Genomic DNA, 23,035 nt, shown 5'->3' on the forward strand with positions numbered 1-23,035 from the left:
ATAAGGTAAGCAGGAAATGTGTATTTTTCCCCCATATAAAGTAATGGAATATAGGTGAATGCTTTCCAAAAATTCACTAACTTACTTAAATGAATGTATTATACTGGATTATGAGGGATTTCTATAATACAACTAATAACACTCCTCTGCTCCTTCTCCTGCTCCTAATCCTTTATTTTACTACTTCTATTACCAACTAACTACTGCTATACCATTAGAATCAGATGAAGTGGTGCCTAACTCTGGAGACAGTTACAAATTAAAAGTGATACACAGGTGAGAAAAAATATATCATGTATCTAGATACATTTTGCATATATAACTTAAGAAATGCATTTTATTTTCATTTTCTAGCTGGAAACACATTTTATTTTTTTTAATTATATTTTTCAAGAATGCGAATCCATAGCAAAGTTTACTTAAGCAAATGTATAATTGCATGGCCTATATTTACCCCAAAATATGTCCTCTCTAATTTCTATGATATTGACAGTTAAAATAAAGGAAAGAGTAAACAAGCTTAACAGCTTTTGCTCTTTTTTCTAAAAGATAGTGGGTCATAAAGAATTACCACCAGTTACTGAAAAAAAACTTTTTTTTCTTAGTTATGTATTGCTTATTTTCTTTCTTCAGCAGTGTGGTTAAAAATTATTGAGAATGGGGCCATTTTTCCTATGCCAGAAGGGTGATATTTACATGATGTAATGATTGCGTTACCCTCGGCCTTTAGGCCCTAGCCTTACGTAACTGCCCAAAATGAAGGAAGGCTGAGGGACTGATGAATCTCTAGTTGGTGCACTGTTTCAGTTTGCTAATATTGCTGGAATGCAATATGCCAGAAATGGATTGACTTTTATAAAGAGGATTTATTAAGTTACAAGTTTACAGTTCTAAGGCCATAAAACTGTCCAAACTATGGCATCTACAGAAAGAGACCTTGACTCTAAAGAAAGGCTGAATGGCATCTGGGATTTCTCTGTCAGCTGGGAAGACATGTGGCCTGTGTCCACTGGTCCTGGTTCTGTTGTTTTTAGCTTCTGATCCCAGTGGCCTCCTCTCTAAGTGTCTGTGGGCCCTCGCTTAGCTGCTCCAGAATAAAACTCTGGTCTCATCTCTTTGCTTAGCACCTCCCAGGGCCAGAGATTTCTTCTCTTCAGGTTCTGGCCATTTTTTGTGAATCCTTGCTTAGCACCTGGGCTTTCTCTTTCTCAATCTCCACACATCTGTATCTGTGTCAGTTCTGTATCGGCTCTATAAGCATCTCTCCAAATGTCTGCATCTGAGCTTTCCCTGTACTGGCTATCCAAGGATCTCAGTCAGTACTCCAGGCAATTCCAAACTTCTGCCTCTGTGTTGGCTCTGAACTCTTTCCCTCTCCAGGAGTCCTCTTAAAGTCTCCAATAAACTAATGAAGACCCACCTTGAATGGGCAGAGTAATATCTCCATCTAATCAAAAGGTCACACTCACAATTGAGTGTGTCACATCTCCATGGACACAATCTACTCCAGAGATCACACCCTAAAATATTGGATCAGGATTAAAAGAACATGACTTTTCTGGGATATATATTCAAACCAGCACATATACCTTATCCTTTGTAAAGCAAAACAAGGATAATGTAAAAGAGGCAAAATCCACACATGCAGGGGTCTTACATGGGTAAAAAATAATCCTCTCTCTTCCTTTATTCTGCTCTAGCCAGGGGCAGGCGATTTGACATTCTTTTTTCTAAAGTTGGAGATTTTCTTTAAAAGGATATTTTATTTACTCTTTATAGACTGTGTTGTTGCTTCGAAATGCAGGAAAAATGAGTTTTTTCTAAATCTGTTTCTTTAAATAAATGAAGAAAATATGTGAATTAATATAATGCACTCTGCTGAGATGAGTGATTTATAAAAAGGGGAAAGGCAGAATTGAAAGAGGATCCTACTTTGGATAAAATGCTCCTGCAGGCCGTGTGCATTCTGTCAGAGGAATGCAGAAACATGATTCCCTGTTTAGTTCTACCGAGTTAGTAAAACCCTCTAAATTATCTTCAAACTCTGGAATGATACTATAAGCTGCTCTATTTTTATCTTGAAAATGGAAGTCCCTTTGTGAGGTGTTCTCCCTGTCCAACCATTGCCTATCTAGAATTGTGTTTGTTTTCTGAAAGAGTGAATGTGTCTGCAGAGAACAGATTTTTATTTTGCATCATGAAAATCAGTGAAAGATTTTGCCTAAAGCCCTATAAAACACAGCAGAATTTACACACCCTGAAGAGAGGGCCAGGGTTGTTCTTGAGACATGGTTTGCATATATGCCCCCTACCATCTGGACATGGACTTGGGAGTCTTGCCAAGTCTCCTGGTTTCTCTAGGGCAGGTTGTGGGTGCCACGCTGCAGAAACACAGTGAGGCCCCCTGAGGAGTTTGGGGTCTCACGGGAGTGCAGGGGCAGGGAAGGGACCTGGAGCACCAAGCGTGGGCGTCGCACTTAGGAATTCAAGGAATTACATAGTAGGAATTACTGTGTACTGAAATTCTAGAAGGTAGTACTTCTGGACTCTGAATATCCTATGCCTTTTCTTAATTCATAGGTATTATGGGAGACATTTTAAATCCTTCTTCCCTTGGGATTTTGTAAACCTCAATTTAGACACTACCTCTTGTTGGGGCGGGGGGTGGCAGACAGAGAGGCTACACAATTCATCTTTGATTTTATGAATTCTACTTTTTGGTAGAAGGAAGCAATATAATTCAAAAGGCATGGAAGGTGAGGTCTTACAAAACAGAGCTCGAGCTTCTTTTTGACGCTCTCACTCTGTTTGGTTGCGTAGAACAGCTCATTCTCCCTGGGCTCTTCCCGGGCAGCTTTACCTTCCTTCCTCTCCATCCTGCGTGTCCGCTTTCCCTGTTCCATTCTGCTCTCGGATGCTGGGATCACATCTGGAATAATGCTCTGAATAATGATCCTTTGAACTTGTAAATCTCTTGGAGGATTCATCTTGAGAGGCTAGAGTTGCTATCCGCTTTCTCCTGCGTAATGTGACAGAGTAAGAAGCCACTGGAAAGATCTTCATTGTGAAATTCAGCTCAAGTATTCTTTTGTCCTTCCAAACACCTTTATGACTCTTTTAAGTCTATTTAAGGATTTGGTTCTTACTATGTAAATGATATTATAATACCAGAGTCTCCATTCTCTCCATGTAAAAAAATATGATTGATCTAAAAGATTTGGCTTTCTTCTTAAAGTTGAAAGAAAAACATTTTAGTCAAACTGGTTTACTACTTAGTGTCATTAAGAACAAGTTATTTGACCAAATTAAAATATTTATAAAATCTAATCTGCTTTAGATGTGTAGTCTATTTGCAAGATGTGACCTAAGAGCTAAAACTGTAAACTTCTTCCTATTTTGTTTTGTTTTTATAACATTATTTATAATATCTCCTCATACCCCAGACGTGGGAAAGGGAAGTGAAAACCAGGCATTCAGAATAAATTTATGAGCCAAATAGACACGCCCTGCACTCACAGAGTTCAAAGACTAGAGGAATATGTAGAAAGATAGATGCGGCATGAGATATGCCACTTTCCGTGTTTTGTAACTTAATAAAAATCAGGCCCCAACTTGGCACTTACCAAGACCGCCAAGGACCCCAATGTCAATGATGATTTGAACTCCCTGTCTCTTGCTCTCCTTTAGGTTGTGCAAGAACTCTAAGGCTTACACAGGTTTCATTTACGAGGGTCCTGGTGCCACTTCCCTCTGTTGGAGATTCTGAGATCTAGCCCTTCATCTTATCCGAGCAGCAGTGTCTCAGGGGCAATATCCTCTCTATGACCAGCCACTCCCCATTGCTGCTTCTAAGGCTCTTCCAACCACAAGGCCAGCCTGAGCCCACGGTTGCAAGGCCTGCAGGCTCGGCATTGGTCTGCACTACCTCTGAAACCTACAAGACACCTTGACCACTATCTCCTCTCCTATCCTTTACCCGCAAATGGGACCATGGTCCTATCTTTTTCTGCTCCTTTGGGATTACTCAGTTGAATCTCTGATGATATGCCCTCCCCTTCCCCCAACAAATACCTGGGTGGGGATTGACTTTAGGGAGGGTCACTGAAAAACATGCAAAGAACTCTCCTCTGCTCTATGCAGGAGGAAGCCCCAAACTCAAGAATGCAAGAAGGAATCACCCTTTCATTATGTTGACTATTGAATCTGTTTGATCATTTCCATGAAAAATTAATACCATGTTATCTTAAAATAGCCAATTAAAGTAGTATAAAATGTTATGGCTCACACAGAAATCCAGCTATGTCTAGGGCTGCCAGGGAACTTGGCTTTAAGTAAGATTTAAAAAATGAGTACTTGCTGTCAAGATAGATAAGGACAGAGTTGTGTTCCAAGTCAAAGGAACAGTATAGAAACATTTAATGATCTGATTCATAGAGTGAGGTAGAAAAATGTGAATATATTAATCTTGCTTTGTTTACCTTATTGGTAGCTGAGATAAATAAGCACTTAAAATCTGAAAAATGATCAAGAGATAAAAAACATTATCTATGAAATAGAATTATATCTTTTTTTTTTTAACCTATCTGTACAATTAATTGCTTAATTCATTTGTTCATTTTATTTGGATGCAGTAAATCCTTTTTAAGGGCTGGAAGTGGAATAACCACTACAGGAATTTCTAAAGGCTTCTAAGACAGCAGGGGTTGAGTTTCAGGCTCTCCACCAGTCCTTTATGTATTGTGTTTGAATGAAGTAGGTCAGTTACTGCTTAAAAAAATAGCTGCCATTTTCCTAGACTGCCCTTTCCTGATCCTTTGGCTAGAGGAAAGTAATCTTTTCTCGAGGCTCTGGTATTCCAGGTGTCAGTTTCTCCAGCATGCAGCCTGGGTTACATAGGAGCTAAAAGAGAACCCAGGGAACTCAGAGCTGGCTTTGCCCCAGGGGTCCTGAGGACACCGTGCAATATGCCTTCTCTCCACCTTTTGCAACTATGCATAGAATGCCCTGGGTTCTTAGCCATACTTTGATGAAAGAATAGGGAGAAATGAGTCCACTCCACTTTGTCTGAACTGAAATCTATTTAAATCCTGCATCAGCATTAATTGAAATATGTTTTATTTATTGCCACTGTTAGCGGTAACTGTATCAATTTAGCTCCACTAAATTAAAATCTACTCTATCAGGGCACTGGCTTGTGAATGGACCCCTGGCGGAGTCTGTGTTCTTCCTCAAACTTGTGCTAACTTTCTTTCATGGTGCCGAAGGAGTTAAATTGTGAGTTATGAGGCTGAGAGCAGGCGGGATATACGCGCTTATCTTCTCCTGACATTTTCACTGTCAATCAGGAGCTCTGGGGAAAACCTCATGAGTGAAATTTATTTGATTTTCTTCATCAGGCAGTAATACTAGAGATAAAAAAAAAAACTTAATCTGAGCAATGGTAGGAAATCACTGCTTTAAACTTTTAATGTGGGTTTCTTCAAGGCAGGCAGCATTTTCATGGACAATTCTCCAAGGTTTACTGTTATAGAGAAATGTCTTGTGTGAATGAATATTAAAAAATACATATTAGTAAATGTTGAATGAAACTCACCACAGCAGTCCTGCTTCCCTTCGGTTATAAAGACTGTTCCCATGTGTTTTATTGGTTTTCAAACTCATCTTTATGACAGTCGAGGCTAGTTCATTTTTGTGCCTTCTTTTCTTATAGGAGAAATAAAATCATGCGCCTCCACAGTAAATTTTTTGTACTTTTCTATGGTAAGTTTCTTTCATAATTCAACAGAGAAAAGGCTTCTCACTTTATCATGTATAATGCCTCAATTTTTGTAGTTTCATCTGTATTGAAATGCTTCATGTATAATTTACTGTGGATAATTTCAAGAATATATTCTCAGTGGAAAGAACTGCTATTTTTTGGTAAAGCCAACATTTACCCAAAACAAAGAATATTCTTTTCATTTTAATCAGATTGCTTTTTTCACATCATCTACATTATCTTGGAACAAAGAGCCACAAATGGCAGGAAAACTGTTTAGTATCACAATACACAGGGATAAGAAATAAAACCCCAAATATGATTTTCTTGTTTAATTCTGTTTTCTTGCTGCATCCCTTTCTGGGAGAAGAAAAGCAAAAACCTATAGAGTAAAAATCATGGTTATATGTTTGGATCTTAAGAAGGCTTTAATAATCCTTCTACTTTTAACAACATTTCCTAAATATCATTTATAACATTCATCTTAAAACAGTTTAACTCGATCAATGCTAAAAGTTTGCTAAAGCTGCTGGAATACAATATATCAGAAATGGATTTGCTTTTATGATGGGGATTTATTAACTTATAATTTACAGTTCTTAGGCCATGCAAATGTCCCAATTAAACTATCAGCAGGATGATACCTGGCCTCTGAAGACAGCCTGCCTGCATCTGGGACCTCTGGCACTCGGGAAGGCACAGAGCTGGGGTCTGCTGGTCCTTCCTGCTCCTGTGAGTTCTCTCTCAACTTCGCTGGGGGCTTTTCTTTTCTCTACTCTCTTGGATTTTTCTGAATTTATTCTCTCAAAAAGGACTCCTGGGAGGGGAAAGGCCCACCTTGAATGGGGTGGGTCATATCTCAATTGAAGTCACCTAACCAAAAGATCTCACTCATAACAGGTCTGCACCCACAGGAATGGATAAAAGGTCATGGCCTTTTCTGGGGTAAGTAACAGCTTCAAACCAGCACACTGGTTTTAACACTCAAACTTTAATCTGAACTTGGCTCTGGAAGGTAAGTAATATGCTTTATGCAGCTACATAACATTAAGTAATCTACGTTCTTTAAAATAGTGCTGGTATTACTTAATGCCATACACCCTGATGCGTTTCATTGTCAGAAAGCAGAGGTTCTCAACAGAGAGGGTTCGAAGGGGGTGGAGGGAGCAGCACATGGCATTTGTCAATGAGCATTAAGTAAATGTCCAGAGACAGTTTTTATTGACATAGCTCAGGGTTTCTTAGCATCTAGAGGGTGGAGGCTTGGGATGCTGCTAAGCATTCTATAATGTACAGGACATGCTCAACAACAAAGAGTTGTCTGGTCCAAATGGCAGTAGTGTTGCTGGGCTAAAGGGAATAAGTCTAGGGTCTGGTAATTAAAACCTGAAAGAACTGATTCATGCTCAGGGTTTATGAATGCATAATATAGCATAACATAAAACATTTCACCGAAGGTTTTTAAAAACTCCAGCAGCAATTATTTCCCTCCAATGAACTAATTGTTTACTTTGTTTCTTCATGCTCTTGAACAAATATGCCTTGTAAAAAAAAAATTCTCCTGAGTGCCTCTTAATGGAACAGGCAGAAATGAAGATAATCCTCCATTTGTGGCTTTGCAAATCATTATGTGCCCCTAATGTCTCTGCGGCTGATAAATCTAGGGAGAAGATTTAGGTCACAGTCATTTTAATCTGGATTTTGCTGCCTGCAAGCCCTTACCTCTTCACAAAGATGGGGACGTTTTATACATTTCCTACATTGGCCCATGTCCCCCTGGCAGGTGTGGGTCCCCACCATGGCCCAGGACGTCCCTGTAGCTCCTCCAGCTGCCTGAAGTCCTTGGTGCCCAGCCTCCACCTGGATCCCCATGTGCCTCTGCCCCCACCAAGGGGCAGGTCCCGGCCTGTTTGCCACACAGAAAGGTGAGCTCACACCTTCCAGGGCTGCAATTGCCGTCTGCAGAAGGAGAACCCTGAGTTCTTACCTTGGGGTAGTGCTTTTTTTAGGAGATTCTACGTAACGAGGCTGCTTCAACCTCATGATGCTCCTGATCCCCAAAAGACAGTCTTTTATTCTACCTTTTATTCTTTCTCCCCAGGGAAAACATATGCCACCTGCAGACTCTGAGCTCCGCTTCAAGGCTTGGAGGCTCTGAAGCATCAAACTACTAACTGTCTTCCAACCCTCAGGTTCTGTGGTGGGGTCTGCTTTTCTTGCCTGGACCCCTTCTTTTGTGGGGGTGAGTTTTATCTTGGAGGCTCTGGCATCCTTCCCTGCAACAGTGTGCCCAGTGAGCCACACCCTGCAGTCCATAGGGCTCTGTCTGTTTAAATCTAATTGTGGAAAAGTCCCATCTCCTCCCTACCCCCCAACCCTGCTCCTAAGCAGAGGCAAAGCTTCCCTTAGAGACTTGTTCTCCTGTAATGTATCACTACAAATTTAACCAGATCTTATCCTAATCCACTTGAGAACTCATTAATTCTTTAATCAGCAAAATAAATGAAAATGAAAAATAAAAACACAATGACAACAACAATCATTCTGCCACCACCACAATCCCTTTTTTAATCTAGTGATAAGTTTGGCAATAACAGGACAGAGCTACACAAAGTAAGAAGCCAGGCAGAGTTCACAGATTTCACCAGGACTCAGCTACTATATTTTTAAGAGCTGAAAATGACCTGGCAACTCAGGTCAGAGATACTGGGGGTTCAAAAGAATGATGCTATTTTTATATCTTGTGTATATTCTTTGCATATATGAATATTTCATTTAGAAACAATGGTCCTAGCCAGATACAACTGGCATATTTTGAGAGAAATTCCATATCTAATACCTCAGGGAGCCCAGGACTTTGTAAACTGAATCAGTGAAGAGAAAGTGATTCCTCAGATGCCTGACAAAGAAGACGCAAGGAAGACCGAGCAGTACCACCACAGGGTCCAGCCAGGCCTTGCAGGTGACAGTCATTGCAAGGCCTCCCTGGCCACGGTTACACAGCTACGCTGCTTCCTGAATGTGTGATGTTTAGTAAGAAAAAGGAAACCTACAGACAATATAGCGCTAGAGGTGTGCTAGGAAATTGTCTGGATGTGGTTTAACTGACAAGTTCAGAGAAATAAGAGGCTTAGGGCCCTGTGATAGGCTAAACTAGGGCCCTCCAAGATGCTCAGATCCTAATCCCTGGAACCTGCAGATGTTATCTTATACGGCAAAAGAGACTCTGGAGGTGATTAAATTAAGGATGTTATCATGGGTTATCTAGATGGGTTCAATGTCACCACAAGGGTCCTTATGGGAAAGGAAGGAGGAAATCAGAATCAGCATTAGGAAAAGTTTTGAAGGAATTAAGAGTTGGAGTGATAGGAAAACCAGAGCAGGGGTGAGGAATGCAGGTGGCCTCTACTATCTAGAAAAGGCAAGAAAACAGATTGTCCCCTGGATCCTCCAGAAGGGACCAGCCTTGTTGAGACCACAAGACTAATTTTCGACTTCTAACTGCTAGAATGGGAGGAGAATAAACTCATGTTGTTTAAGCCACTCGGCTCATGGTGACTGGTTAAAGCAGCGACAGGAAACTAGTACCAGCCACCACTGGGGTCCCCACCACCTGCACAGCCCCATATGCAAGAGGCAGAATCCCGATACCACTGACCCACATTTGTCTCCCATAAAAAACTGGGCAACAGAAAAAACAGTGGTCACTTTCCACTGTGCATCTTCCACCGGTGCCCTTGGGTTTGCTTTGCAGAGAATTTGTATTTCACAGTAAGTTATGAATTCTGTGAGATTTATGTGTCCTGCTATACAAGTTCAACAATTTCTTTGAACTCCCACTTCAGTAGAGACCTTTCTCTCCTTTTGACCCTTAGGAAATAATTTGGGCCAAATAGCCATGGTTTTTAAAATTATAATTTGACTTATAACAAATACTAAAATTAAATAGACCATGACCCCAACGTGCAGATAATCTCCGCTAGTATATATATAAAGTAGATATGCATATGTATTTAACTTTTTGTGGTATTTTAAGTTTGTATTATATTTATTTACTGCTCAAAATTCCCATTTTCATCACTTTCAAGTGTACAATCCAGTTGCACTAATTACATTCACGATATTGTGCTGCCATCACCAATATCCATTGTCCCAACTTTTTCAGCACCTCCAACAGAAACTCAGCTCCCATTAAGTAATAACTCCTCCTCCTCTATTATCTGCATCTAGAAATTTTCTTCTTTAGCTATTTCATATATGAGATCATAGAATAATTATCTTTTTGAGTCTGACTTACTTCATTCAACATGATGTCCTCAGGTTTATCTATGCTGTGGCATGGTTTTCAATTCCAGACATGCCACTGATCTTTGATAACTAACTTAATGTTATTGATCCTCAGATTCCTTATTTATTTATAAACTAAGCATCTTAAGCACTCTTCTTCTGGATTATGCTTTAAGGATAAAATATAGGAAATATGTAAAACCTCTGGCAAAGAAAACACATTTGAAAAAAATAAAAAGCAATTATCCTAAATACCAAGGCATTAAGGTAACTACTGCCCTTAGCACAACAGTCCTGAACTTCATTAACTGCTTGCATTGTCCAGAAACATCACCTTTTCAGAGCTCCATGGCCCATAATCCTGAATGCTCCTAGCTAGGCGGGAGTGTGGCTTGGAAGCAAGGAGCCTTGCCCTGGAGGCCCGCTGCTGTGTTTGGATCTTACCTCTTCTGTTTATTCCTGTTGCAAAAGATGGTTGCAAAGATTTTTGTCAGTGGATGCACTTAGGTTGCCTGACTCATTTCTAGTGCTCAACTAATATTAGCCATTATCATTTCTATTATAGAAGGACATTTTTTTCAAGAGTAGAAACAAAAAGGCAGTCAAAAGCGACTCCACTGAGACAACTTGAAATGTCAAATCAAAGGCCTTTGCCCACATAAGACAGACATCTCAAGGACATGCACGTACAGAACTTAGAACTGCCATATGAGTTAGAGAGAATAGCCTTTCAAGTCAAAAGGATAGGCAGGTGTTACAATATTAAGTATGTTCACATGTCTGACATTTTACTGAAGCATTACCAATTTGCTCATTGTATCATATATTCTTAGAAAATGTTCTTCATTCATGAAATCATTCTATTGATTTTCAGGCAACAGTTTTATCTCCTGTATTTTTCACTCCTTAGGTTTAATTTTGTATTGTTTAAACTTATTTTCACTGTTGTAACGTTACAATTTGACTGTAATTTCATGGAATTTATCTTTCCTGACTTTTCAGCCAATATTTGGTCCCCATTTTATATTCTCTCATAGCAGGATGGTGCCACTTATAGTTAAGGCTGTACAGTATATGTGATTATTGAATACGAACGGTTTCTTCTCTGAACTGGAAGCTCCATAACAGCTGTGACTTTGTGTATTTTCCTACATGGTTTTAGATTAGATTCTGCCAATAAGAGGCACTTGCACAGAAATTGGGAGAAAGAAGAAAAGAAGCCCTTGTTTGGGGCAGCAGAACCTTGGAGCAGCATTCTCTGGCGTTGGCTGCAATTGAGACAGGCAGCGGACAGCTTTCTCATACCTGCTCTTGAATCTTCCAGTGGTTGGATAAGTCTCCAATTCCTTTATTAAAACTCTTTCTACTGGAAACATCCAGAATGGCTTCTGTTCTCCTGACTAATGCAGTTATTTGGGGTGATCTCTGCTTCTCTGATGAAAGACACGGAATCTACATTATTTTACAAGGAAGAGAAAAGCCTAAAATTCCGATTATTGTTTTGTCTAATATTTTCTAAAACAATGCTTAATGCTATTTAGACTCTTAAAGCTGTTTAGTATGTTAAGAATTTCCCTTTTTAGCTTTGTTATTATATTTTATAATACATTAAAATGTAATAATAAATGATTTTGAAATTTTAAAATTGGTGTTTTTGGCAAAATGTGATAATCCATACATTTTTTTTCCTCTAGATAACATTTGTTTTTTTAAACTTAATTTACACATTCAGATAGAATGTATTCAGAGAATTTGCTTCTTTAAAGCTAAAAGGCCTATGAGAAATCATTCTGTTTTTGTTTATGCTAATAGAAATCTGCTAGTCATTAAATCTGAAGTTAGTCCCTAAAGTTATTTTGCAGAGATTCATTTATACTTATTGAATAAGAGCAATTTTAAATTTGCTTCAGATTCTGTTTATCATTTGTCATTACTACTCTTGTTTGCTACAGATCCACCAGAGACAAACAAGATAATGTTTCAAATGACTCCAGAGCCATTTATTTTGAAAGATGATTAGTTTAGGATGAAAAAAATGCATATTTTTTATCTTCCAAGGGTATAACTTGTTCAAGATCTGACATTTTGCCATCAGAAGACACTGCATTCTGTGATGTTTTATTTTTCATTTCCTTCTGAATCTCATGCCTGTCCTTTTAACACAGTCATGTCCATATCAATTTTGTAAGATATAGTGTCTCAGAATGAGGTGTCAGAAGAGTGGAGTGTTAAGCTGTGGTTCTAACAAGTCTTTTGAAAAAGGAATACATCTGTGCTTTGTTTATTGTTATTAGCCAAACAAAATTTAAAAGGCAAACCCAACATTTAAAAAAAAATCATACTTTTTAACTGTGGTTGGTTATCAAAATGGAAAATGTAAATCACATATGATGTCAAAAAAAGCCCAGAGTAGAAGAGACTTCATGTCAGCCAAGCAAACATTATAGGAGTGAAAATCTTAGGTGGGTACAGAGGAAGACCTGATTGAAAAGCGTAGTATTTAATGAGTCCCTTCTGCTTTTGTTGAATTTTCCTTATTTACTTGTTCATTCACTCATTTATCAAATTAACCAATATATACTGAATAAACATTCTGTTAGAAGCTAGAGATGTAGGGGTAGCAGTTTTAAAGTCCCATGTGGCCTTTACAGGTGAGAGTGGAGGAAGATGTTCAAAAATAACTGCACAGGAAACGTACCGATTCCCTGATAAGTTTCATAAGGAAACTAGGATACTGTATACAGTGGGGCCTAATGTAGTCTCTAAACCCAGCAAGGTGGCCTCAAGGAGTCATGTGCAAGCTGAGTCCTGAGGTGAGAGTGGGAGAAAGAGGCTTCCAGGCAACTGAAAAGGCAAACGCCAAGAGGTACAGTGACAGAGCTACTTGTGCGGTGCTGCTCTGGGTTAAGCATGGCACAAAACAAAGGGGAAGTGAAGTAGAAAGCAAGACCCTGTCCTCGAGATGAGTAACACACAGTGCTGCAATTTTAATGGGTAGATATGTAGATGCTTTTTTACACTAAGGGTTTCAATATGCATTATACCAAGACATGCATGCACAATCATTTGATGATGTGATCAGGGATTATCATCTTCATTTAGAAATAAATGCACTGAGCTGTAATGAGGGAGAGCGATTGACTATCTGAAAATCATAAGACTTGGACATTTTCATAAATGAGTTTCTGTAGGTAAGTCTACTTGCAATAAACTTATAACGCTCTTTCAGGTACAAAACACACAAAATGTGTTTGTACCTATCAGTGTAAAAACATGGGGAGACAGAAAAGCTTAATCACCCTTTATATTATCTTCTCTATTTTTTTTTCCTTTGCTTTTTTTTGTTGTTGTTCTGAGGAATGTACATAGAAAACATCAAATACACATTTTCTAATGTTAAACTTAAAGTAAAAAAAAAGAAAGGGAAAGAAAAAGAAAATACTGAAGATCTTTTCTGTGGTTAAGGGAGCTGTGGTAAAAAAAACAGTCATTATTACTTGATTGATTGCCCAGCTCACAAAGGCACAAAACTGAGGTAGAAAAGAACAAAAATCAGGTAGGGGAGTGTGAGAATAAAGGGAGTGATGACCCATTGCTTCAAAAGTTGACTAAAATGGAGTTTAGTCATACAAAATTATCTTAAATTTGAAACTTAATACTGAAGCAATGAAAAGGGAAAACCTATATTTGAAGGCAATATTTTAATGGTGTACTAAGAGTAACAAAGAACAAATACAAAAATTGTTTCTTAGAATTTCCAGTGCTTCATAGGAAGATTGCTTTATTTTTCCTGTGCTTTAACATTTTAAACATTTTTTAGATATGTAATATTAGTCCCTTAAATGCTTTGAAAGATTATTTTATACTTAATATTGCAGCAAACTTTTACAGCCTCCAGAGTCAGTTGAGAATTTGTTTGGATAAAGGAAATCATGAAATCTTCTAATCTACCTCTCTGTCCAATTGAAAGAGGGCAAATCACCGTAACAACTGTTTTCTGGAAATAAATTCAATTTATGCTTCATGGTGGCGGGACGCAATGACATTTTTAAAGTAAATTTATCTTAGTTTTAGATATGCAACCTACCAACAGCCCAGCTGTAATAGTGAATGATCATGCCGTAAAACTTGAGTTAATATTTAGTTTTCTTTTCCTCACAAATGAATTTTGTTCCCTTAAAAACAAGTGGAAGCTTTGTCTATCTTACCAGAAGGAATGCCACCTGTTTAATGGAAACATTTGGGAAGCCTATAGACAGTTCCATATAATTTAGGGATTTTTTTTTTCTGAAAGAATATGAAGTTACATTATGAAGTGCAATAAAAAATAAAAAAATAAAAAACTTGGAATGAATTTGTCCCTTTCACCTTTAGGTAAACAAGCTAGAATTATTCCTATGTACACTACTAATTTGTTTTATGATTTAGGTAATTCTTTTTGTACATCTTTTCCAACATTTGTCAAATCACACATACTCTCACTTCATAGAGCATTACTGAGAATTACATATAAACTATATGTATATATAAACATGTAAGCTATGAATGTGTTTTGTTCGCACGTGTACCTTCACTCTCCCTTGCTGGCTCATTCTCATCTCTCAGGTCTCGGTCTGTTCTGTTTCATCTGCTGACCCTCTCGCACCTCTGTCATCCTCACGACAAGAGCGTTCTCAGGGCTGTGCCCCCTCCACCCAGGCCCCGGAATGAATGTACCTGTGCAGACCTGAGCCTAATCCTCAGTGAGGGACCCAGCCCAGCCAGGTGCAGAGCTTTCAGCATAGCCATCCACCTGAGCCCAGCTGGTGCTACCTGCCTACTGGGCTCAGACACATGAGCTACCATAAATAAGCAGGTTTAAATCCCTAAATTTTGGGTGGTTTGTTCTTTAGCAAAAGCTAATATAGATGCCTCCACTAGGATGGCCATAAAAAAAACCACAGAGAATAACAAGTATTGGTGAAGATGTGGAGAATTCAGAAATCCTCACAAACTGTAGGTAAGATTGTAAAATGGTAGAATGTAAAATGTTGCAGCTGCTGTGGAAACTTTGGCAGTTTCTCAATATGACCCAACAATTCTACTTGCAGGTACATTCATTAAGGAAATGAAAACATATGCCCACACAAAAACTTGGACATGCATGCTCATGCAAGAATTATTCCTATAGAAAAAAAGTGGAAACAAGTGACCATCAGCTGATAAATGGATAAGTAATATGTGGTATATATTTATGCAGTTGAATGCTACTCAGCCATTATAAGAAATGAAGTTGTAATACATGTTACAATGTGGACGAAGCTTGAAACCATGCTAAATGAAAGAAGCCACTCACAAAGGACCATATATTACATGATTTCATTTATATCGAATGTCCAGAACAGGCAAAACGTTAGAGACAGAAAGTAGAGTAGTAGCTACATAGGGAAGGGGTTATGGAGATAATAGCTAGTTAGTATAGGTTTCATGGAGGATAATAAAACAATTCTGATTGATTGTTGTGATGGATACGCCACTAGGTGAATATACTAAAAGCTCTGGAATGATACATTTTAAATGGGTGAAGTGGATAGGATGTGATTTATAACTCAATAAAGCTGTTTAAAAAGTTTAAAAAGTTTTTAAAAGTTTTACAATGTAGTTACAGTAGGAATCCTTTCTTTCCTGGCTATTTGACATTCCTTGTTAGGTGATAGTAAAGCAGTGTGTCAAGTGCCCCCTGGTTGTCCCTTGGGAGTTAGATGCCATCCCCACCAACAGTGGAACACTTGAAACAAGGTAGCAAAGTGTTAGCTTGATATGCCCTTCAGCTGCAACTCCAGGCTGCCTTTGGGGGACACATTATTATCTTTGTGGTCAAGAGCAATAAAATAACCAGATTTTGATTAGGAAGACTTTTTTTTTTCTTTACCCATAGAGACTGATTTGGCGGCCTCTGGAAGAATAAATAGTCATAGGTATTGATAATTGGCAGTTGCCAAATTCCTTGCCACACCCTAATATTTTCCTCCTTTAGTTTGCTAATGTGGTCATTACATTTATAGATTTTTCTAGCACTTAGCCATCATTTCATTCCCTTGAGAAATCCTGCTTGTTTATTATGAATTACATATTTTTGAGGCACTGGTGGTACTGTCCATAACATAAAATGCAATTATTATAGGTGTGAGACACTTGAATTCAGCCTTAATTAAACCACATTTCAACTATAGGCCTCAAGTTAGAAGGACTAAAACATGTTCCATCTCGGGTGCCCTTGGTTAACCTTCACCTTGAATTTGAAATGTTAGAGAGACTATTACGCAATAGATACCATAAATATATAAGTTAAGTGTATATTTATTCTTTATCTTGAAGTCTTATAGAGTTATCTTTCTCTATTTATTAATATTAGACAAAGTACTATAATATTTAGAAGCATTATGCTTATCAAGACTTTTGGTCCATATCACTGAAACTATAAAATTGGTATAGACAATGTTTGCTGAATATAATTTTGAGTTTCTTGGTATAAATACCTAAAAGGTTAAATTAATCCACTGACTAAATTCACTGTTCTTGCTTTAACTAAATTAGTTTACAGTGTTTGAAAAATCTCTTATCAGGAACACATCTTAAAAACCGTCCTCTGGGAAAAATGTATTCTAGCAAGTAAATAAACTAGTGATTACGACACTGCTTTCCTGAAACACAGTTCATAATATCATGTATCAGTATGAATTTTATTAAAAATTTTTTGCATTCATAAATGTAGGTAAAATTTACCTGTAATCTATTTAAAACTATTTGCTATACTAGCCTCACAAAATCAGATGCACAGCTTTCCATGTCAATTTTTAAAATTTTTTCTTAAACAGTATAGACAGTTTACTTTTTCAGGAATTTACCCACCTTATATATGTTTTACAATTTGTTTGTATATTATTGGTAGCAGATAATCACTCATCATGTGTTTAATTTCAGTTGTGTATAAAGTTATGTATTTTTATTTTTCATACTATACTTATTTGTATGTCCTCTTCCTCTCCTCTCCTTCTCTTTCAGGGTTTTTCTGATCAGTATAAATAGAATGTTACTAATATTAAGAAACAAGTTTAGGTTTTAATTTTATGTCTTTTCTCTTAGTCATTAATTTCTTCCTTATATTTATTATTTACTTCTATCCTATGTCTTTAGGTTTGCTTTCTTCTTTTTCTTTATTTGAATGCTTGCATATTACTTTCCATATTTCTTATTTCTAGATAAATGAACTGAAAGTCATAAAAATACCACTGAATTATGACACTTAGTAGTCTTAGATGCTATTCCAATGCCATATCTTTAATCACTTCCAGTTCCATCTATGCTATAATTTCCTTCATATTTTCCTTTTTTGGAAGGCTTAGAGTGTTAGCTAGGGCTGCTGTCACAGAGTACAATGAACTGGATGGGCTTTAAACAACAGAACTGTACTTTCTCACCGTTCTGGAGGCTGGAAGACTGAAATCAAGGTGTAGACAGGATCATCGGTCCTCAGAAGGACCCAGGGAGGGACCCCTCCTCTCCTTTCCAGCTTCTGCCCTGAAATCCTCGGCAGTCCTTGGCTGGCAACTGCATTATTCCAGGCTCTGCTTCTGAGTCCATGTGGCCTCCTTCCTTGTCTGTGTGTCCTCACCTCTTCTTTTAAGGTCACCCATCATTGGCTTTAGGGCCCACCATAATGCAGGATGGACATATCTTAATTTAAGTATCTGCAATAGACCCTGTTTGCAAATATGATCACATCTGAGGTTCGGGGTAGTTCAGTGTACTACAGTTTGATAGTCATTTTACCTTTTTTTATTTGCTCATATTTTAGTTTCTAACTAGATGGATTTTCAGGCTACCCTTTTGTTATTAATCTCACCTTTTATTGTATCGTTGTCTGAATACATATTCCCCATTGTACTCATATTTTAGAATTACTGGAACTTTTTGACCTAGTACATGGTCATCTTTCATGAATTATCCATGTGTGCTCAAAATACATGATTTCTATTTCTTTGAATGTATTTTTACATTATCATTTTAGTATTAATATATCTTATTAATAGTTGAATCTATTCAGCCATTATTCTCGTTTATCAAATTCTTTATTTTTCATACCCAGGGTTGTTAACTTGCTTATTGTAAATATGTTGACTATTAATTTTTCTCTGGGATACGGCCATCAGTTTAGAATGACTTGTCGAGGAGGTGAGACAGAGGAACTCTACATAGATAATGTCAACTAAAATATACATATTGATGTGATCATCTTTCTAAGAACAATAGAGATAGCTTACAATAATTCATATATATGAAAAATAATATATCAAAAATGAAAACCATGGTTTAGCATAGGAGAAAGGGGAAGTATAATGACAATTAGGGGAAGAAAAAGGCATCGTATCAGCCTCTGAGCATCTGGACTCCCAGCCAAAACAAGGTGAAAAATCAATAACCAAAGAGTTCATTCACTACCATAACATAAGCAGCATTCTAGTCATTTTTTTCTTAACTACAGTAAGAGAAAATATCTGATCTCATTTATATTTTTATTTTAATCTTATAAATAATGAGTAAACCATCATAAAATATATTATATAAAAGTAACAGAAAATAGCTAAATATAAAGTGTTGAGAGAGGAGTAAAGCCAATGTTTTAATGGATGTTCTTAAGTCTTATAAATTACAAATGTTTTAACATAATGTTATGGGTTGACTTGTACTCCCCAAAAAAGTGACCCTGACGTCCTAACCCCAGTATCCGTATACGAGTCCTTATCTGGAAATAGGATCTTCGCAGATGTAAGCAGGTTAAAAGGGTGTTGCACTGGAGTAGCCTGGGCCCTATTTGAATATGACTGGTGTCTTTTTAAGAAGAGATGAGACATGGAGGCCAACATCCCTAAGAGACTAGGCCCAGATGGGCTGATACATCTAAAGCCACACAGGGACACCAAGGGACACAGGGGCCTCCAGAAGCTAGAAGAAACTGGGAAGATTTCCCTGCCAATGCCTTGATTTCAAATTTCCATCCTCCAGAACTGAAGGACAATAACTTTCCCTTGTTTTAAGCCATCTAGTGTGTGGTACTTGGCTACAACAGCTCCCTAGGAAACTAAGTTAGCATCTGAAAGACAATTCCATATAACCCGCATTTGCCCAACGGACCACAGAAAGTAAAGTAGGTGAGGCACTGATTAGGATGGAAAGAGCTCCATTCCTAATGGGATTGCCTGAAAATAGGTCCAGCCTCCTCTTTTCTCCATTTGTGGGTCTTTGACAAACCACCTCACTTCATTGAATCTGAGTTTCTTATCCTTAAAATCAGATTATCGCACATATGTGCCAGCAGTATAGTCTATTAAAAGGGATAATTTATCAAATACTAGGTTTATTCTTGGCACTTGAGGGCTCAGACATTCCCCAGTCCCTCTATGGTGTGAGTAGAAACAGTAAATTAAATTTGGTTCCTATCATTAGCAAGATTAAAAAGAAAGAAAGACAAAAACATTAAAATTATTCTCATATACGAGATTTTTAAAAAACACTATAGAACTATTTTACTATTTCATCCCATTTTATCAGTATAGGCACCCAGTTGTAGTAACACATGGTTTATTTTTTTCTCCTTGAATACTGTTTGCATATTTTATTTATTTATTGGTAATTAAGTTCCTTTGAGGGCTTGTTATTTTCATCATTATTAGGCTAACATTAACTCAGACCTCCTGCTTCAATATTTTCAGCCTTAACAATTATACTAATAAGCACTTTTAAGATTTTCATCCAGGGTGCTGACACAGTCATGCCTTTCTTTCATTAATTCCCACATTTACCCATCACAAGATACCATCTCCTCTTAAAACATTGCAGCAGAGCAAAACATAGAAATGCTTATTGCATTATGAAAAAAGTTCATGCATAATTAGTAGGCAATTCTAGTGCTTACACTGATCTTAAGACAAAAAAAGCTTTTATCTTTAAATTATATTCACCTTGCTTCATCTCCTGAAGGTTATGTCTTACATTAAATAATAGCATCTTTTCCTTTTTAAAAAAACACCCATTCCTTATAAAATAATTGCTAATCTGAAAGAGTGGCAAGTGCAGTAACATCTGGGAAAAGAAAAAAATCAGTCTGTCTCAAAACAAGTCCTCTATTATTATGGTCTATATAACAAATATAGTTCATTAAACCTTCAGTCTTAGGTACTTTTCCAGTCTCTTGCGCCACTGCCTTTGCTCATTCAATCATAACTTCTTACTATCTGCAACAGGGGGTCCTAAGAATAGATGGAAAAATTGATGCAATTCATAACACAAAGTAAATTAAATGCTACACCTACATACATTGATTTGTGGGGTAGAAGTTTTGCCTTTAAATTGGCTTCTGAATTTCTTCCTATTAGAGTTGGAAGTTATAAATTTGAGACAGAAACACCGGAAATAATCTTAGGAATGACAATGAAAGTTGACATAAAGGCTAGCATTTTTATTGGAAGGAATAACCATATGCACATATTGAAATGTAGCTTCAGACAAATAAGGTGTAAATAGTCTAGAACTCCAGGGAAAAAAGCAAAAGTAAAATAATGCTATGACAGAATAATCTCCATTTGATTACAGTTCTTATTTGATACTATATTTGGAAATATATTACCCTAAAATAATTAAGTTTAAAATATGGGTGACATTTTCTTACAATGAAAAAGTCATGAATATATTACTTGATAACCATTTCATATGTTTATTTTGACACTGAAAATAAGCATATGCCACTACCACCAGAATGTTAATTTTAAGGCCTTCACTCCACCAACATGATACAGGTGTTTCTTGAGGATAAATTTTATGAAATGTATCTGGGATTTGTGGTAGTGAGATATATTTTGAAATATACAGAAATTCACTTTTATTCTGCATATAGATCCAGTGCCTTTGAAATATTTAAACCACTGGTAGAATGAATGATATGGGCAGCTTTCTCAGGTCATAATTTGTGAATATATTTACTTGTAATTGTATTTGGATACATGTTCATGGAAAATAAAAACCTAAAAATAAATGATTGCTGACTCTAAAAGTGAAAAATAAAATTCTATTAAATGGTCTTCTTTATCAATCAAAAGAGATTTCAAAGTGAAATCTCTCTGCATATTTGTTTCCAACTATATTAAAATTTAAACTAACCTCCCAACCCCCAGATTCTTCCTTACTCTGGAATTTTATTTTCTTTTTATTTTTAATCATCAGTAATATATACATATAATAAATTTTCACTGTTTTAATTACATATTCATTATATTATTTTTACAGAAGATGAGGTTTTTGAAAGAAAAAAAAGACAATATATAAAATAAACAATAGTGGTCTAATGTCCTGAATCTAACTTTGAAAGACCTTTTTAAGAAGAGTTGTTAACGTCATCAGTTTTGAAGGGTAATTGTTCACATTTGGCCATTACAAAGAGAATTGTAATATGCTAAAATTATTATTTTTTTGGTTTGGCACTGAAGGAAAAAAACAAACAACTTAAACTTAGCCTAGGAGTGGGAAAAAAAAAGAAGTAGAAGAAGATTCCAAATGTTACTAACCTCTCTGGCCTTGGGTTTATGTCCTCATCGTACTTCTGCTATAAAATGTATGGTCAAAATCAGTCATCAGAAAAGAAAGAAAAGGCTTATAGATGAAGTACAAATAGCTCATCCCATTTTGAATAGCATCTTGCATTTCTCATCAATGTGGATTTGCAAGAAATAAAGAAGCGTTTCGGGAGCTCAGGTACAAGCCCCCGAGGGCACTGTACCCTACCCGTGGGGTCCTCGTGCCACCCCCACGGCACCCTGAGGTCATCTGCTGAGGATCCCCAGGGAGAGCCCCATCCTCGGACTGAGCAAGGGCCTGAGCCCAGAGGCTCATGAGTTTAGTATGAGGCAGGACCTGGCGCGACGCTGGCCTTCAGTGCTTTGTCTTACAGAGGAGACAAACACCGAGAGAAACCAAGTGACTTGCTACGGATGGTACAGAGTTAATACAGAAGCTGCAGCTCCCTTTCTACTTCCTGTCTCCTAGAATTCGTGATTTGGGTAGCTATCTACCACTCTGCTGTATTTTCCTTTTCATTTTCTAGCAATAATTAGATGCATTTAAAGTCTCCACTTCGTCGCTTGGGGTATTTTTCATCTAAATATGCACAACTATCTGATTGAATGATATAGGTTGAGTGATTTGAGTGTTCATCTAGTTGTATGTGCTGAAAATTAAATATAGTGAAGTACTTTTTTCAAAAAGTAAGCTATTAAATCGATTGTCTTTCTTGTCTGAGTGAACCAGAGTATTAATTACCTCTGAATATTTCAGAAACTCCATACTCTTTCTTCATTAATGGTGGTACTAGGAAAAAATAGCCATGATTTCTTAAACTTTCATTTACTAATTTTATACTTGTACTGGCCATGTATGGGTTCTCATTTTCTGCCTCTGAAATTCATATGTTCCCCACAGTGTCTCCTAACCCAGAGGAGACGTGATCATTTGTTTCAATCACATACTCTGTCACCCTAGGATCTAGGCAAGTGATAGAAACGAATGGAGCAGTCAGGATAAGCCAAAGAGCACAAGTCCTGCCTTTAATTTAAGAAATTCATTTAACAAAGGACTATTGGAACGTGATATTTGAGAACGAATTTTTGTTAGGAAAGAGGTACCTGTGATTGACCTGAGGAGCCGGGTAACTGTGTAGAGTCCTGTCAGGATGCTTCCAAAATTAATCAAGGATGGCTATTCACTCAAACCTTGATGGGACTTCAGGAAACAATATCACAATCCTATATTTAAGTATTCTTAAAAATTGGGTCCTGGCTTTTTGTTAGGCAGTAGTTTCTTAGACTTACACCCAAAACACAAGCAAGGAAAGAAAAAAAGAAAGGTAAGTGGGGCCTCACCCACATTAAAATATTTGTATCTCAAAGGACCTTACCATAA

General features: G+C 37.2%; 2 long non-coding RNA genes across 2 annotated transcripts in view; one reads left to right on the forward strand and one right to left on the reverse strand.

Moving 5' to 3' along the window:
- The window catches only part of LOC143661972 (uncharacterized), a 531,445-nt gene that overhangs the window by 27,916 nt on the left and 480,494 nt on the right, over positions 1-23,035 (reverse strand). The gene's annotated exons all lie outside the window — the stretch shown is intronic.
- LOC143662523 (uncharacterized) lies at positions 6,390-8,098 on the forward strand. Its single transcript, XR_013165385.1, has 3 exons — positions 6,390-6,490; positions 6,659-6,703; positions 7,860-8,098. It is a non-coding gene; the product is annotated as an uncharacterized LOC143662523 (long non-coding RNA).

The sequence above is a fragment of the Tamandua tetradactyla genome, chromosome 18 (assembly GCF_023851605.1).
Source record: "Tamandua tetradactyla isolate mTamTet1 chromosome 18, mTamTet1.pri, whole genome shotgun sequence".
Taxonomy (NCBI): domain Eukaryota; kingdom Metazoa; phylum Chordata; class Mammalia; order Pilosa; family Myrmecophagidae; genus Tamandua; species Tamandua tetradactyla.